The sequence below is a fragment of the Rattus norvegicus genome, chromosome 16 (genome assembly GCF_021556685.1).
Source record: "Rattus norvegicus strain SHRSP/BbbUtx chromosome 16, alternate assembly SHRSP_T2T, whole genome shotgun sequence".
Lineage (NCBI taxonomy): Eukaryota > Metazoa > Chordata > Mammalia > Rodentia > Muridae > Rattus > Rattus norvegicus.
This window is the reverse complement of record NC_141549.1, coordinates 882479-899323: the sequence shown is the minus strand read 5'-3', so window position 1 is coordinate 899323 and position 16845 is coordinate 882479.

Sequence of the window (16845 nt, the reverse complement as noted above, 5' to 3'; positions counted from 1 at the left end):
AATCCTGATGGTCTTGTTGCTTGGCCATTTGTGAGCCTGCAGGACAGGGATAGATAGGAATGGTATAATCACTTCATAAGTAGGTGGTAGAGTCCTAGCAACAATATTATCACTCCCTCCAATGTGACTGTCACTGGTATAACCATCTACCAGTATATCAGCATATGAGCCATGGAAGGATAAAGCTGCTGGCTGCCTCATTTACAGAGATCGGTTTTTGTCTCCAACTCTAGCAACAGTGCCCAGAGGAGCACTGGGTACTCAGTGCTTTACTTAGTCTTCACAATATAAGATAACGAGATGCTCACAGCACTCAGGCTCGCCTGCACAAGACTTGAGCAAGATCAAGGCGGTCAGTAGTCTATGGTTGGTGGAATAGTTGGAGAAAGGGGATCAGTAGTCCCTGCCTTTATTTGAGGAATTCTAAGCAATTGATGACTTCTAGGGAAGGCAGAATCAATTTTTTTTAAGAGTATGGTCTCTGATTAGTAGACTGTGTCTCAGAGGATAGTCCCTCCCACTGGACTCCCCAGGTGATCAAAGAAAGAAAGGAAGAAAGAAAGAAAGAAAGAAAAAGGAAAGAAAGAAAGAAAGGGAGGAAGAAAGAAAGGAAGGGAGGAAGAAAGGAAGAAAGGAAGGAAGGAAGGAAAAAAGGAAGAAAGAAAGAAAGAAAGAAAGAAAGAGAAAGAAAGATAGAAAATGAAGAAAGAGACATGAATTAGGGAGGAGTTAAGGAGGTAGGGGTGGATCTGGGAGGGATTAGGAGGAGTAGGTGTGAATATGATCATAATATGCAACATGAAGTTCTCAAAGAATTAATAAGAATATATTTAATAAAAAAGTAAACTGAAAAAAAGTACAATGGGCTCTGGGGTTGGGATGTATTTGATTGGTAGAGTGCTTAGCTAGTACACACAAAGCCTAGAGTTTAATCCTCAGTACCTCATAAAATGGGTGCTGTGGTGCATACCCAACATCCTAACAAGTAGTGAGTGTAATGCTAGCCTGTGTTACATTAGACACTGCTTGAAAAAGGAGGCGGGGAGATGACAGGCTTTGTACATAGCTGAGTACCTGGCAGCCATGGCCTTGTGGGACTTGATCCTACCCATGGTGTAAAGAGTCCAGTCACAACTGAGCCTCCCCACCCCCATCTTCTGTGGAGCAGCTCAGGTGGGCCTGTCCACTAAAGTCATGGCAAGACCTAGGAAAGCCATCTTGTTCTTTGGCAGGTCTTGCTTCAGGACCCAAGTTCTCTTCCACTCACATGCATCCAACTGACCAAGGCAAGCATCCTCAAGGTCCTCCTCAAGGATTCCTGTCTGTCCATGACTTTAGTGGACAGGCCATGTTATTGTCGTCTTCTTCTTCTTCTTGTTCTCCTCCTCCTCTTCCTCCTCTTCCTCCTCTTCCTCCTCTTCCTCCTCTTCCTCTTCCTTTTCCTCCTCCTCCTCCTCCTCCTCTTCCTCCTCCTCCTCCTTCGACCAGGAATTGTTCATGTTCTGAACAACACCAGGGCCTTGCACCAGCAAGTCCCTCCATTACCAACAAGAAATAGTGCAAGAATCCTGCCCCGACTTTAATTATGCACGGTCTTCCAGCCCACAGAGGCGGGCAGGAGGAAACTGGCTCCTCTGGAGGCCTCCCCAGGCAGAAGAGAGAACTAGATATCTGCAGGCCCTGAAGGGCCTAGTATCTGAGCCACTTCTTGATTTGGGATGGACAAAGAGTGCTTAGAATAACAAACTATTTATTTCTGAGTTATTATTGCATAACCAAATTAACTGGGCAAGAGAGAAAGTTTTTAGTTTTGGACATAGTCTGCCTTAGTTGCCCAGGCTAGTCTTGAACTCATCCTGCAGACTAAGCTGACCTTGATACTCCATCGAAGAGCCTTTCACCTGAGTCTTGACTGTGACTGTGATCTGGCCAAGAAGACAGATGATGGTCTTCTTGTAGTGTACTTTACTCTGTTTCCATGGGAGAGATGCTGCCCTTGCATATCACATGTCCAGTGGAGACCCATGTGGGCTTACTGGCACAGTGGCAGAGTAGGACTTTGTTGTAGCATGTGATAGCCCATGCTGGGGCTGTATTTACCAGCCCAGTTCTCCTGGCTCTATGAAGGCACAGGGATTCTAGAGCATCCCAAATGCACTCCCCACCCCTACAACAGAAACTGGCTGCAGCAGCCCAGAGCTGGGCTAAGCCTGTCACATCCCTGCATTCAACACTCTTCATATCCCATTAGATGGCACCCCTACTAAACATACAATACCATTTTAAAGAAGTCTTGTGTTTGACTGTGTAGTGTATGAGGGACTACATACCACATACCAATTACTAACTTTCCAGACAGGAGGAAACCAAGGTAGAGAGAGCTCTGTCCTTGCCCAGGATCTCGCAGTAGCTGAGCTGCAGAATGCTCAAAACCATCTAGTCTTGGGTGTCCTTGCTGGGATGGGGAGTCTGCCTTGTGAAGGTCAGACCAGAAACCTCTCAAAGTGACTCACCCAGAAGTCATTAAAGTAAAATTCAACATAACTATGCTGGGGTGGGCATCTCAAAGGACCACAGTGGGTGGCTTAGATCATGGATTTCAGTACTCTGGAGGACAGGGGTTTGGAAGGATGTTGGCACAGTGGGTATCATCTATGGCTTTCAGGAGAAGTCTGTCCTCTGCTTCTCCCACAGCTTCTATCAGTGTGCTGGCAAGTGATCACAGTCTTTGGCTGGCAGACATGTGGCTCTGATCTCCGACTTTATCTCCTCATGAGTGCTCCTCTTTGACACGGTTATGTCCAAATCTTCCCTCTAAATGAGAACAGTAGCAACACTGGACTGTAGAGGCAGTTCTAGTCCAGCCAGGCTCCATTGTAACCAGTTAGTAGGCAATGTTCCTATTCCAAACAAGGTCATCTTCTCAGGGGATAGAGCAGGACCTTGAACATCTGAAACTGAGGGGGACACAATTTAACCTGACATAGACCCTGTCTTGCATCCTCTTGTTTTCTAGGACAACTTTAACAAGCTGGAATCCCTTGAATACAATGTGGGTTCCTTAGAAGGGTAGAAGGAATCGTTAGGGTCTTAAGTACATTAAATAACAGGGCACCAGGACTCTGAACCATTTCCACAAAGCTGCTTGGGCCTCTTTCTGGAGGTCTTTGATAGCTGGACTGGATGGATAGCAGAAGGATCTGGAGAGAGGAGAGAAGAGAGAGGAGAGAGAAAGGTTTTGGTTCAGGGCCTCACACTGGCATGTTTAAGATGGGAGGTGCTTATCACTGCAGTCCCTTTCCATACTTATTGTGTGGGTAAGAAGAGTGAGTGAGGCTTTGGCCCTGTTCCAGCAGGGAAAAGGGGTTGTGCCTGTCTGCTTTTACCTGTGAGGACCATTACTGTTATCATAGCTTTCCCTCTAGGGCAATTCTGGTGCCCAGTGTGGGTGAGCCAGGGTCATTTCCCCACCCAAGTAGGCTATGGCCTTTGAAGGCTCCACTGGTCCTATTGTCCCTCTCAGAATGCATTGCCCGGTGTGGTTTGCTGTCATTGTATTCATGGTTTCAGCCTCTGTCTCCAGGGTAAGGCTATCAGAGTTGCACTCTGAGCCCCTTCCTTCTGTTCTATGTCATTGACTTCACTGTGGCCTCTCCCCCAGGCCTCTGCTCCTCCCTCTCCTTGTGTAATTAAAGGGAAAAGGTTCTGCATTCATTTACCTTATACTTTATCAAATAACAGCGCGATGAATTAAGAGGTCCATATTTCTATTTCAAGGTTCATGGGCTTTGGCAAACTGCAAGTTGTGCTCTTAAAACCTGCCGCATCAGCAGGAAGTCTCTGCTCTGCACACAGGCCCCTCCCCCACCCTTCTTCCTCTTTGCAGCCCCGTGTGTAATTTCTAAACAGATGAGATGCTTATGGACTCTGTATGGATAGCAGTAGAAACGATACAGAGCTGCGGGGTCCTCTGCCCTCCTCCCCTTTCTCTCCCCCTCTTACTCCTTCCCTCCATCCTTTCTTCCTGGAAGGCTGGCAGGCTCTTGATTCAACTCACATGGGTGTAACAATTTATCCAGTGCCTACCAGGTAAGAAGGACTGTAATAGGTGCCATCAGGGAAACAGAAGTGTTACTAACAGAGTACTCTACATCCGTAATGTTACTGAATTCACACAGGGAGCTTCTGAGATGAACTAGTCTTACTAGATGTGCCCCTGCAAGTTGTAGGATAGAAGCTGAGACATATTCAATCCTGAGGGCACTTCACTTTCAGGGAGAGGGTCAAGGGCTCCTGAGGTTGGTCAGGGACCCTATCTCAGAAGAAAGTCTTTGAATGCAAGAAACAAGATACAGGGGGGCACAGAAACACAGGATACTTAAAGTCAATGTTCAAAGTTCAAAAAGGAGTCTGACATAATGGATGTGCTTTTCTGCTAAATACTAAGTAACAAGATTCCAATAGCTATTGTATTTTGAAAGTGATGACTCATTGCACAAAGGACCAGGAAACCATGAGCTTGATGATTTCCCCGTTTTTTAAATAAAGTTTTACTGGAACAAGGTCTTGAGGACATTCATTTACATACTGTCTAAGCTGCTTTTGAGATAGGACAGCAGTTACCGCAGAGGACCAGTACCTACAAAGCTCTCTGGGCCTTTGCAAGATAGATGCTCCTGGCCTCTGTCAAACTGAGCATATGAGATATCTGCAGTAGCTTAAATGGAATAGAAAACCTACTGTGGTCTCTCATAGGCAACATTAGTCTCAAGCACTGCCAGTATAACTGTGGCTTATTGCTTCTATTGTGATAAAAAGAAAAGCATCCTCCATTCAAGGTCATGAACCCTTAGAATTCTATCCAATGTGCTGGTGGCTATGAAAGCCAAGGACTTTGGGAGCCCTTGGTGGTGAGCCGTTCATTAGTCTCTGGTTCTTAGATCCTTACAATCTAGTGGAGCACACATGTATACACTCACATACACACATACGGTCACACCCACAGGAAGTCACACTCCCATACACAAATACACATATATATGTATACTCATAAACATACATATACACTCTCACATTTGTATATGCTCAGATGTATATACTAACACACACTCACAAACACACATGTACACACATAGGCACACATGCACACACATGTAAACATATGCACACTCACAAGTGTGCACACTCACACATATATTCTTTGATACAGAGCTACACTTGTGTGCACACTAATCAATGCATACACATATACCCTCACATATATATATATGTACTCCAAAGTTATATACACACATGCATATACACACTCACACATATATACCCATGTACACACATACTCTGAGAGGCTAACCACCATTGCCTACTATAACACAGAGAAAGGGTGACCTGGAATTCTGGGAAAGGTAATGGTGCTCACTAACTTGTCTTTGGTAAGCTCAGAACCACCACATGTTCTCCAGTCACAATTCCAGTTTATGTCAGGGGGTTTGGTCCCTTTCTGAAGTTAATACAAACTCACCCTCTGGTCTGGTGACAGTCTGGAGCATCCTCCCTTGAGGCACACAAAGGCCTGTGTTTGGGCTCACATTCAGTAGATGCCTCTCAATGTCAGTTCTTTTGGGAAAAAATCTTGACAGCATCATTGGCCAATTGACTCCAGGCTAGAGAGCAACAAAGAGAGAGATGCTCCACAATGTCGCTCTGCCAGCTTCCCCCTGCTCCTTTATTTACCTCTTCTCTCAGTCTCTCAAGCAGAGGTGTCGAACTGAGTGCTTTAAGCCAACACTTCAGCAGTACCCAAGTCAGAAGAACTTCAGTGCTTCTTGCTGTAGGCCTTGGGTTGCTTCGACTTTCTGACCTCCATTAACCTACCTATGAAGAATGAACCATCAGTGTACCTGCCACTGACCTCATACATCTGAGGGGAGTCCAAGAAGACAAGGGATGGGAAGACCGATGGGAACGTGGGTTCTGAGATGGGGAGAAGGGAGAGCGCTCTGGAGCTTGTGCAGGTTGTGCTGATTCATAGACCAGCTGGCCTGGAGTAAGGTTTCAAAAGATGGAAGGAGTTTAAGAGGTCTTTCTTTAGCTGGACCCAGTGAAGACAGCAGCATGGAGCCCTGCACGGAGGCTGGGGAGACTAAGAAGCCCATATAATTTTGCTGTTTCCCAGAGGAGCCCAGACACTCAACAACACTCCCTACTGAGACTTTAGAGTCAGCTGGGAACCATTGTTATGAGAATGTGTTTATTATTATCATCCTCATCAACATTATTATCATTATTAATAATACGGTGTTTGGAGCATTTATGCACATTAATTTTAAACAAGCATGTGCAGTGCGAGATATGATGCTGCTACCCATAAACAGCCATCCCGTGAATCTTTAATTTACATAAAATCATTTATGTTAATTTAATTAGGCTTTTGTTTACTCCGAGGCTCACTCACCACTGGATGGTGAGGTGTGTTTAACAGGGGCACACCGTGGAGCTGGAAGCTGGTTATTCCATGTACACTGTGTGTAGATGTTCCTCACACGGACAGGGAAGAGTCCTCCCCTTCCTCTGTCAGAGGACACATTCAATGCAGAAAGTCTTTACACATAGCTTACCCCCTTCATGCAATTGTGCTGAGCCTGGAGAGCTGGCTCAGCTAGTAACGTACTTGACAAGCGTGAGGACCTGAGTTCAGTCCCTAGAGCCCACATAAAGAAAAAATGACTGTGGCTGTACAGTTTTGCAATCTCAATGCTGGGAAGGAGACAGAAGGACCCCAGGACCTTGTTGGCAAGCTAGTTTAGCCAAATCAGCAAGCTTGGCATTCAGTGGGAAACTGTCTCAAAAAACAGGATAGACATCAATTGAAGAACTGTAGAAGACACCCACATTGGCCTCTGGCCTGCACACACACACACACACACACACACACACACACACACACACACACACCCAGGCGCACACACACCACACAAAGAAATTGTGCTGAAGGCTAGCTTGTCGTTGACAAAGCCTTAGCACCTGAATTGCTGTCGGACAGCTATCAAGCAGAAATTCTCTTAAGATCCTTACGTGAGAGGAGTTAACATGCTTTTGACACACAGGATGTCTTGTTTAACCAGAAATGAATGAGTGAATAGATGAAAGAAGGACTGAAGCTTCCATCACTTCCCTGATACCCTGTAGCCTACGAGATGGGGGCTGCTCCGCTCCATTTTGCAGAAGAAGCCAGGCAAGTAGGAAATGAAAACATCTTCGTACCCAGAGCCCAGGGTTTGTGCTGTTGGTTGTATCACAGACTTACAGCCTGTCCTTGCTTTGACCTTTACCTTAGTCAATGTGTTCCCTACCCTTAACTTTTCTATTTCCTCATCTGTGATGCTGAAACTAGAACCCCTGTCCTTCTAATCTGATGGGCAGAAATATAAAAAAAAATGAGATTGTGGAGGGAATGTGCAGGGTGCCGAAGAGTTATAAGGTGGTGGTGGTGTCAGGCTTGCCTTGGGAAACCTTGAAAAATTGAATGGAAACCATAGACTCATTCATCTCCTTTTAACAGCCCCATGTCATCCAGCCTGGTCTTTTCCATTCCTGCTCTGTCCAATCCTGACAACATAATTTAGTTCCGGGGAACTTGAATAGAATGTAGTAGAGTGATATTTCCACAGCTCAACCCTTGATTAATACGGTCAGGGCAGTGGCCAGTGAGGATGAGGAGCCGGCATGTCTGCCGAGCTCCCCCTTCAGGGCTTGCCAGGGGCACTGCCCTTCCCACTTTCTACAGCTCTGACAGCTCCAAATCCCTTATCTGGCACATCTGTTTTTCCCACTGCCCAGCCATATATCCAACACACATTGTGTTATCTTTGCCTGGGCAACAGTGCTGGAGTGGTATGAATATCCCCTGCCCTGAAAGAAGTCAATCACTGGAAAAATGAAACCTGAGGTCATTCAAGTCACTGCCTAAAGGGTGGGGCAACTGGAGGTGGTGCAGGGATGATGGAAGGGGGACCCCCATGCTGCTATAGGGCCCTATTAGAGGGCCCCATAAAAGGACAATGTCAAACAGGCCACCTGAGACTCAGGAGAGTTCCCCAGCAGAAGTATGTCAGCACAGTGAGGGCAGGGCTCAGATGTTCAGCAGTGGCCACAGATGTGGGGGCCTAACAGGCCCAGCATTCAGGGGATGACACAAGGTCTTGTCTTAGTGACTCTGTGTGCTGAGATGGATGGGGCTTGGAGCAGAGCCTAGAAAGGTGGTGTAACAGAGGAGACCCTTCTGGAGTGCAGTTGTGACCTCTTCTGCTCCTCTCTCTACCTTGGCCATGTGCCTTCCTCAGGAGAATAGACGATGAGGAATGGCTAAATAAGGAATAAGAAGGCAAATAAAGGGACATCCCCATTACACCCCACCCCAGAGAAAGAAGGAAACCTTCAAATCATAGCAGGCTGCAAAACAATCTAGGGAGGGGTACAGGGGACCTACCCCCTGTCATTTGTGCAAATAGGTCTGCAATGTGCACTCTGTCAGCCCTTTGGGGATGGTTTTTACTTTTCTTTTTGTGGGCTTAAAAAAAATCAACCAAACAAACTATACAACCACCTAGAGATTTCTAGAAACTGCTAGACATGTTCAGCACCCCACCCCCATTGTCCTGGTGATGGAGGAAGTGTGGTTACTGGTGGTGACAGCATTTCCAGCCCCAGCTAACAGCACCTGCATTGATGCCTCCTTTCCACGGTATCAACATTTATTGTTCCTCAAAATCAAATATTGACCTTGGCTTTTTGTCCATCAATATGCGACCTTTCAAGTCGATAAAGCTGGATTTGCTAGTCAATGCGTACTTATTATTTCCCCTGCCCTGAATTGGATGTCTCCAACCTGGGTCATAGGCTGGACCACAGAGATGGTCTGTGCATAACCTCTGCATTTGGTAGTTGTACTCGGAGTGTTCTGACAACCTGAGTGGCTTTCAGGAGCTAGCTTTCCTTTGTGGCTTCAGAAGCCATACAGAGAAGGTCTCCTCCGATGGGACCCATGCTTTTTCTTCATGGAGAAACATTGCAGCCTACGGGATCAGCTCCAGAAAACTGGGAAGCTCAGGACACAGAGAAGCATGGCGTCCTTCTCCTTAGGCACCTCTGCATATTATGTCCACATTGCTACGGTCCAAACATCTGACAAAACAATGTAAGAAAGGACGGGCAACTTTAGAGATCTCACAGCACCATGCTGGGGAGGGGGTGGTGGAGCAGACCCCATCAGGACACCCATGAAGCAAAGAGCTTGCAGAGAGAGACAAGTCAAAACCTAGTATTCAATGTCAGCCCCATTACATACAAATTACCTACTTCTTTCTGTAAAAACGCTGTCCCGTTAGCTCCTGCTGTTAACTTTACAGGAACATAAACTCACCTGAGAGGAGAGAACCTCCACTGGAGATTTGATCAGATTCTCCCGTGGCCCTGCCCATGAGCTATTTTCTTAATTGTTATTTGATGTAGGAGCACCCAGCCCACTGTGGGCAGTACTGTCCCTATGCAGGTGGGGCTGGGCTATATAGGAAAAGGAACTGAGAAAGCCAGAGGGAAGAAGCCAGTAAGCAGCATTCCTCTGTGGTTTCTGCTTCAAGTTCCTACCTTGAATGTTCCTGCTTTGGCTACCCTTGATGATAGCCTGTAACCCTTTCCTCCCCAAGTTGGTTTTGGCCATGGTGTTTATAACAGCAACTGAAACTAAACTAGAACACCTGTCTCCCAACTTTTTATCACCTCCCAATAATGCCATCATAACCCAAATCTGTCAAGGAACGAACCCATTCATTAGGTCAGAGCCACCATCGTCTCTGGAAATACCACTCTAGACAACCCCAGAGGTAAGCTTCACCAATCTCCATGCTTCTCAGTCAACCAAGACTGTGATCTCGTCAGGCCCGGGAGATAATAGACTGAAGTACTTTTGGCCAAGATCCGAGCATGAGCAAGAACCCAGCCTACCTCAGAGTGAATGGCTGTCTTCTGGTACTGTCTCTGTCACTTTGGGGAGGTTCTTTCTATACATTCCCTCTGTGCCTCAGTTCCCTTATGTGTGCCATAGGTTGTTATAGCAGCATTTTATAAAATAATCCACATAAGGTACATGATCAACACCAGGCACTGGGTCCATGTTCCAGGCAGGCCCCGTTTATGCTCAGCCATACCTGACTGCCCCTTGCAGCCACATGAGGCATGACAGTGCCCATGACACCTCCTCGTGAAGGTTGTGTGGTTCAAGTCAATGACACACAAGAGGAACAGTAATGAGCGATCTTATCTGTCAACACAACGGGCCTAAGAGAGGATCAGTAAGATGTCCCTCTGGTGTCTGTGCAGAAGTTTCTGAAAGTGGTCCCCGGCTGAATCAGAGAATGAATGAAGAAACTCCCTTTTATTACTGGAGGGGCAGGCATCATCATGTTCATCTGAGACTCAGCCAGGACACCAACACAAAGGGAAAGCAGACACCTCATGTTTTTGAGCAAGACTATCCATCTGCCCTTGGATACTGAGGCAGGGTGGGGAGGAGGGGGCTTTGCTTTTCAGGCACTCGATCTTGAGCCTGTTTGCCATCACCCTCTTCTTCCCTGTCTCTGAAGCTCCTCAGCTATAGGTATCAGGTGGAACATCCTCAGCCTCTGCAACTGCGTAAGTCAGTTTCCGCAATAACCCTGCTATTGCATGTCTATGTCTTTCCTTGAGGCCGTTGCTCTGCAGAGCCATGACTAGATGGTACAAACCCTTTGCGCCCTCCCATCTCTTCTGTGCCTCAGCCACTGGGAAGGTGACATATTGCTGATGGTGTGTTCTGTATGGTGGTGGATTGGCTGGGTCACTGCACAGAGTGTCCTCACCCCGGAGACGGGCAGGGTCTGTGGTGGATGTTGTGAGCAGGAAACAAATCCGTGTCAAGTTACTAAGGTTCGCAAGCTGCGATTGCTGCAGCAGCCCAGATCTGGCTCCCCTCACTAACGTGCTGCTCAATAAACGTTAGCCTTGGCTGTTTGTAGCTGCTGCTGCTGCTGCAGACCAGCAGAAAGTTCTGGTGATCTCATCCCCTTAGGAGAAGCTGCTTGGCTGTGGCCCTGACCATCACCAGCTCAACTCCAACTGAACTTGACATGGTGTCTATCCTACAACTCCAGAGGGGCTTGACTATGGATCTATTCTGGCCTGCCTTGACTGATGTCAGGACTTCAACCTTCTTCCTTGGGGACTCCCTCATGCATGTGTGTGTACGTGTGTGCATGTGCTTGTGCATGTATGTGTATGCGTGTGTGTGTGTAATGTGTGTGTGCGTATGTGCGTATGTGTATGTGTATGCATGTGTGTATGTGTGTGTATGTGTGTGTGTGCGTGTCTGTGTATGTGTATGTGTGTGTGCGTGTATGTGTGTGTATGTGTGTGTGCATGTGTGTGTATGTGTATGTGTGTGTGTGTGTGTGTGTGTGTATGTGTATGCCTGTGTGTGTGTATGTGCATGTGTGCACGTGCATGCATGTGCATGTGTGTTATTTGTGTATGAGGGAGTATATGTAGATTCAGGTGAACAATTTTGAGTGTCATTCCTTACTGAATGGCCCACTGTGTTTTTTTTGTTTCTGTTTTATTTTGTTTCCCTGTTTGTTTTTGAGACAGGATCTCTCACTGGACTAGAATCAAGTTGGCTAGGCTTGCTGGCCGGTGAGCCCGCAAGGGTCCACTTGTTTCTGCCTGCTAAGCATTGTGATAGCAAGCATCTATTACCTCAGTCAGCCTTGAACAGTCTTTTAACTCCATAAAACAAGTGTTCTCTCCGTGTGTAAGTTAACTACCTGATGCAGGAGGGAAAGCGAAATGGCCTCATGTGTCAAGGATGCTGCTGCATTCAGCATCCTCGTGGCCTCCACTATGATAGTGGTCATAGTCACTATCAGGGTAATTCCGAACCCTTTCTTACCTGCCCTGGAGCTTCCTGGGTAAAGCCCTGTGTGAATCTTCTGCAGTTGGTTTACTGGGAGGCTTCTGCCCCTCACTGTCGATAGACAAGAGTAAACAAAACTGAAGAGAGCTGTGGCCATCCTTGAACGTTGTGATGATCAGGCCATGGGGTGTTCCCAACATGTGCCTGCTATAGAAACCTGTGCTTGCTTAGGGGTGATTGCTGGAGGCAGCAGCCAATATGCAACCCAGGGAAGCTTGAGGAAGTCAGGCCTCTGAGGAATGCCACTAGAGGGTCACTGCCCTGGCCCAGGCTCTTTCTCGGGACAGCAATAGCCTGAGATCATCTGGGAGTTGTAAAGACAGGCTGCCATGTGTGGGTATTCAAGTCTGTGTGATGGTAGTTCAGTCAACTTTCCCAGGCAATGCCCCAGTGTGTTTCTGTCTTCTCTACGTGGAGGGGACCTTGGAGTGCATTAGATAAGGACATGGTAACACAGGAAGAGGGGGTGAGCCTCAGCCTATGGCAGCAGAGCTGATGCTGACACACTGTCTAAGCTTGAGTGCCTGGTCTTCTCCCATATGGTCTGCTGAGGGCCTGGTGCAATGACTCCTGAGGGCGCTCGGTGCTCTGTGGGTCTTAGCCAGGACCAATGATGCCACTTGTCACTTTTCTACCCTCTACAAAGCCATAAGCTCGTGTGTATGCTGGGAGAAACAGCTGCTGTGTTAAATCATGTTTTCTGACTTCTGGAGAGGGCCGGTGAATGGAGAGAAAGCACCCTTCACAGCAGAAGATATAAGCCCCTCTTCTCTCTGCTCTGCAAGTCCTACACTGTCTTTGTGGCACAAGGAAATGAACACCTCCTCCTGGGAGTCCACTCTGATCCTCAGGTAATACACAAATGTGTCCCCATTCCCCGAAAAGGACCAGCTCTCACTGCAAGGAAATGGATATCTGCGAACATTACTCTGTCTGTCAAACATTTACCTTTGCCCATAAGGACAAAGGGATGAACCATTTTGTTGTCTCTCTGGGCTGAGCACAGCGCCTGGGACAAATCTCAGTAAACACCTAAACAATGTCAGGTTTTGTGTTTCTTCCCCTGCTAAGTCAGCTGTGCTTCTAAGAAAGTCCTAAGCATGATCCTAGACTTACCTGAGCCTCATTCCCAGACTGTCTTGTTGCATAAAGGAGATGGAATGTTCCAGAAGCCAAACCACTCATGAGTGCAAATTAAAGTCCAGGAAAGGTTAGTAACTCATCCTCACCCAGCAGCAAACCAGGCCTCAGCCTGGCTTTGTTGGTGTTAAGCTGTCTCTTCAATCCATTTCCGCATACAGTTCCAACAGATTCAGATATTACTGGCTCTGTCGTCACAACTCTTGTCTTGGGGGGTGGGGGGCGTCTTGGCAGAGCTACCCTGGGCCTAGAACCTCAGACCAGCACATTTTATTTATTTTATTTTTACAGAGAGGAGACTGTTTGTGTAAACTGTCTGAACCACTCAGAATCACGTGAGTACCATCTCACTGGCTCAGTGCCCTGCAGTCCTGTCATAAGAACATTTTTGTGGCTGGTGGGGACACTCCCTCCACTGGACTGTCTCGCTAACACTGCCCACCCCACTCTGAGGTACCAGGTAATGCTAGAAGATTGGAGCTCACTGCCCATACTGGTCCACCCCTAGAATCCTCGGAGTAGGGCTAGGGTGGGCAATCTCTGAACAAGAGGAACAAATAAAAATGGGACTGCACAGAGATTCAAGTATGACATTAGGTATGGACCACCAAGTTGGCCAGGCCTGGACAGAAGGAAGTATCCTCACGGAGCTGAGCTGTGGGTCCCTCTTTTGTCTAGACCTGGAGGCAGTGTTTTGCAGAGCCCTGGCAGCCTGCCTCTGCACTGGCACCACAGGGGACACTCATACAGGGCTTCTCCAGGTCCTACTTTGAGAAATGCGTCTCCTTTGGCCACTCTGGGTGGGAAGACCTTCCTGAGATGGGGTTCACATGGGACTGTCCAGTTCAGTGGCTGTCACTGCTCTAGGTCTACAAACAGGAGGAGGGTGGCAGGAGACAATGACAGTGTGGCCGCCCATGAGTCTTTGATCTGACAGCTCCTGGAGCCCCCTCAGCAGCCTTTTGCTTACTAGGCCACTATCAGCTCCCTGATGTGGAGGGACCCTGGTAATGAGGTTCTATTAACGGAGCTGGATCCCGGTTCTCAGAACTCAATGTTCAGAGTAAACAATGAGGCAGAATCCTATTTAAAAAAAAAAAAAGACTTCCAACATGGACAAATTAAGCCCGTGGGAATGTCGTACAAAGAATACATTTTTCCAGTGTCGAATCAAGATCAATAGAGAAAAACAAATAATTTCAAGTGAGAGTTGTCATAATGACACTCAGGTTCGGGCAGGGGTTGCACACAGTATTTTGGCCTGAGGACATCCCAGCATATATAATGAGGATGCAGGGGTGGGGCTGGTCCTGGGCAGCAGGGGTGCGTCGACTCCCAGGTGGCTCAGCCTGGCTGACACTCGGTCTCATTTGTCTCTGTCAAGGCTCCTCTCTCACTGTGGAGCTGTTAGCCTGTTCATGTGCTACCGAGCTTGCTGAGGTTGACCCAGGTCTGGAGCAGCTAAAGAAGCCAGAGCTTTGTTCAGAGGGGATAGATCTGCACACCCCCTGCAGAATGCTGTCTGTAACTCTCCCCCAAGGTGGGGGAGATCCCTAGTCATCTGCTCAGACGTCTCCTTCTCTTCAATTCCCCCCATTTGCCACTCACTTTGGACTGTCATGCCCACAGGACCCAGTGTGCTCTCTGCTATCAGTAAAAGTCTTACCTGTTGCCCCATGCTGGTCTGGAGGGAGTTGTTCTTTTAGAAACCTCTGCTTAATTCTTTCCTTCTCTTCCTGATCCCTGGTGACCTGAAAATCACCCTTGTCTGTTTTCCCAGAGTGCCAGGCAGGGTTCTCAGCTGGCATATACCCTCTCCTGCTCTCCGAGGGGATGTCTCAGTGAATTGGGTCATCCTGTTGAGTCACTGGACAGAGAGCTTCCCAATCCTGCCTGGGGTTCCTTGATTCATCTGAGCCCCCACTGTGGTCTCCAAGCCATATCCCCGGGAGCAGGTCATTTCCATGGGAGTCTGGGAGACTAGGATGGACAAGACTCAGGTCTCAGGAGGCAGGGGCTCTAATACCTATCTGCTCTCCACAAGGAGACTAGGAGACGAAGGAGAGTTGACTCTGGTACACAGTCGCCATGATTCCTGATTTCAACCTGCTGAGCTAATGTGCATTGGTGATGTCTCTGAGGTTTCCCTCCATGCAGAATTTGTGCTACACGCACTAGAGGAGTGTGTGTGTGTGTGTGTGTGTGTCCGTGTGTGTGCATGTGCATTTTAGGCTGAGCCAAAGCACACACTAGGTGCAACATCTTTCCCTACTTTCCAGCTGACAAACAAGTGACTGGGCAGGGCCGGAGGTCAGGTGGACTCAGGGCTTCTGCCTCCCAGGAAGATCTCGGCCCTATTGGGGGTGGAGAGATATAGAGTGGGTCATGGTAAGGCAAACCTAGAGAGGAACTGGAGGTCTCATGGAGGGTCTTGGCCCAGCCATGTGGGAAAGCGGAAGGATGAGAGTTCCCAAGCTGCCTACAACTTTGGTTGGCTTGAGGCATAGACCGCTAGGATGGCTTAAAATGCTTTGCCTCCTCTAAAAATTCACAGCTAAGTTGAATTCCCACTGTAAAGTGTTATGGGGTTGGGGACGAGGTTCCAATACATGGGTAGAGTGAAGCCTTGGGGGACAATGGGAGTCTGACAAGATCAGAAAGGTGGGGCCCCTGATTGAATGCTGATGGTCTCGAAAGAGCAAAGAGAGACTAGAAGACACATTTTCAGTCTCTTTTCTCTCTTCTCGTGCGCCTTACCATGTGACATCCTACACTTCTTTGGGAGTTTGCCAGAGAGAAGGCCAACATCAGACTTGAGCTTTGACCTTGGACAAGAACTCTGTAAGCCCAAAGAAAGATCTCTTATTTCTAACTTTACCTATCTCTCTGGTCTTGTTTCAGACTTTCATCATCTCTGGCCTTGTGTCACTATCATTTGAAGGTGGTTCAGGTAAGGGCTGCCTCCCTGAACCTCCCCCGTCTTCTCTGGAGATTACTACAAAGAATTAGCTTGCTCAGTAAAAGCTCTAAGAAGCCCATAGCAGCTTTTGCTTCTCCCAGTGTGCCAGGTACACTGCACAGTGGATGTCCTTTCTTGTCCCTTCATAGCTCTTGTTGACAACCCTATACCACTTTTATAGTTACCCGTGAGCAATGTGGCCCACTGGACAGAGGTGTCCCCAGCCCCAGAGCTTTGGAACATGGTGAAACCTGGTGAGGAGGAGTCTGGGATCTAAATCCCCTGCAGATACACAAACCTATACTGGTTGTTATTATGCATACACATAGGATGGGAGCTTTGGTGGAGAGCTATCTCAGCCATTTAAATGGCAGCGGACTTCATTTCTCTGAGTTTGGCTTACACAGAGGATCAAGTAGAGCCGGGCAAAGTTGCTTATCCCAGTCTTGTCAGTGAGACTCAGAAATACAAAGTGGAGTTGGCGATGCAGCCCATTTGTTGGAGTGCTTGCCTAGCTTGCGAAAGGCCCCAGCACCACACAAACATGGTGGTGCATGCTGTGCTACTTAAAACCTCTGTGTCAAAATCAATCCACCAACCAAATAAGCCAACCGAAATGGAGACAATCATCATGGCTATAAGGAGGAGGCCAGTGGAAGGACCACACAGTGGAAGGCCCATGGCCTCTCTAGACCTCAGTAGTCACAAAGAATGGGAAGGGTGCATGCACACTGAGGGAGGGCTC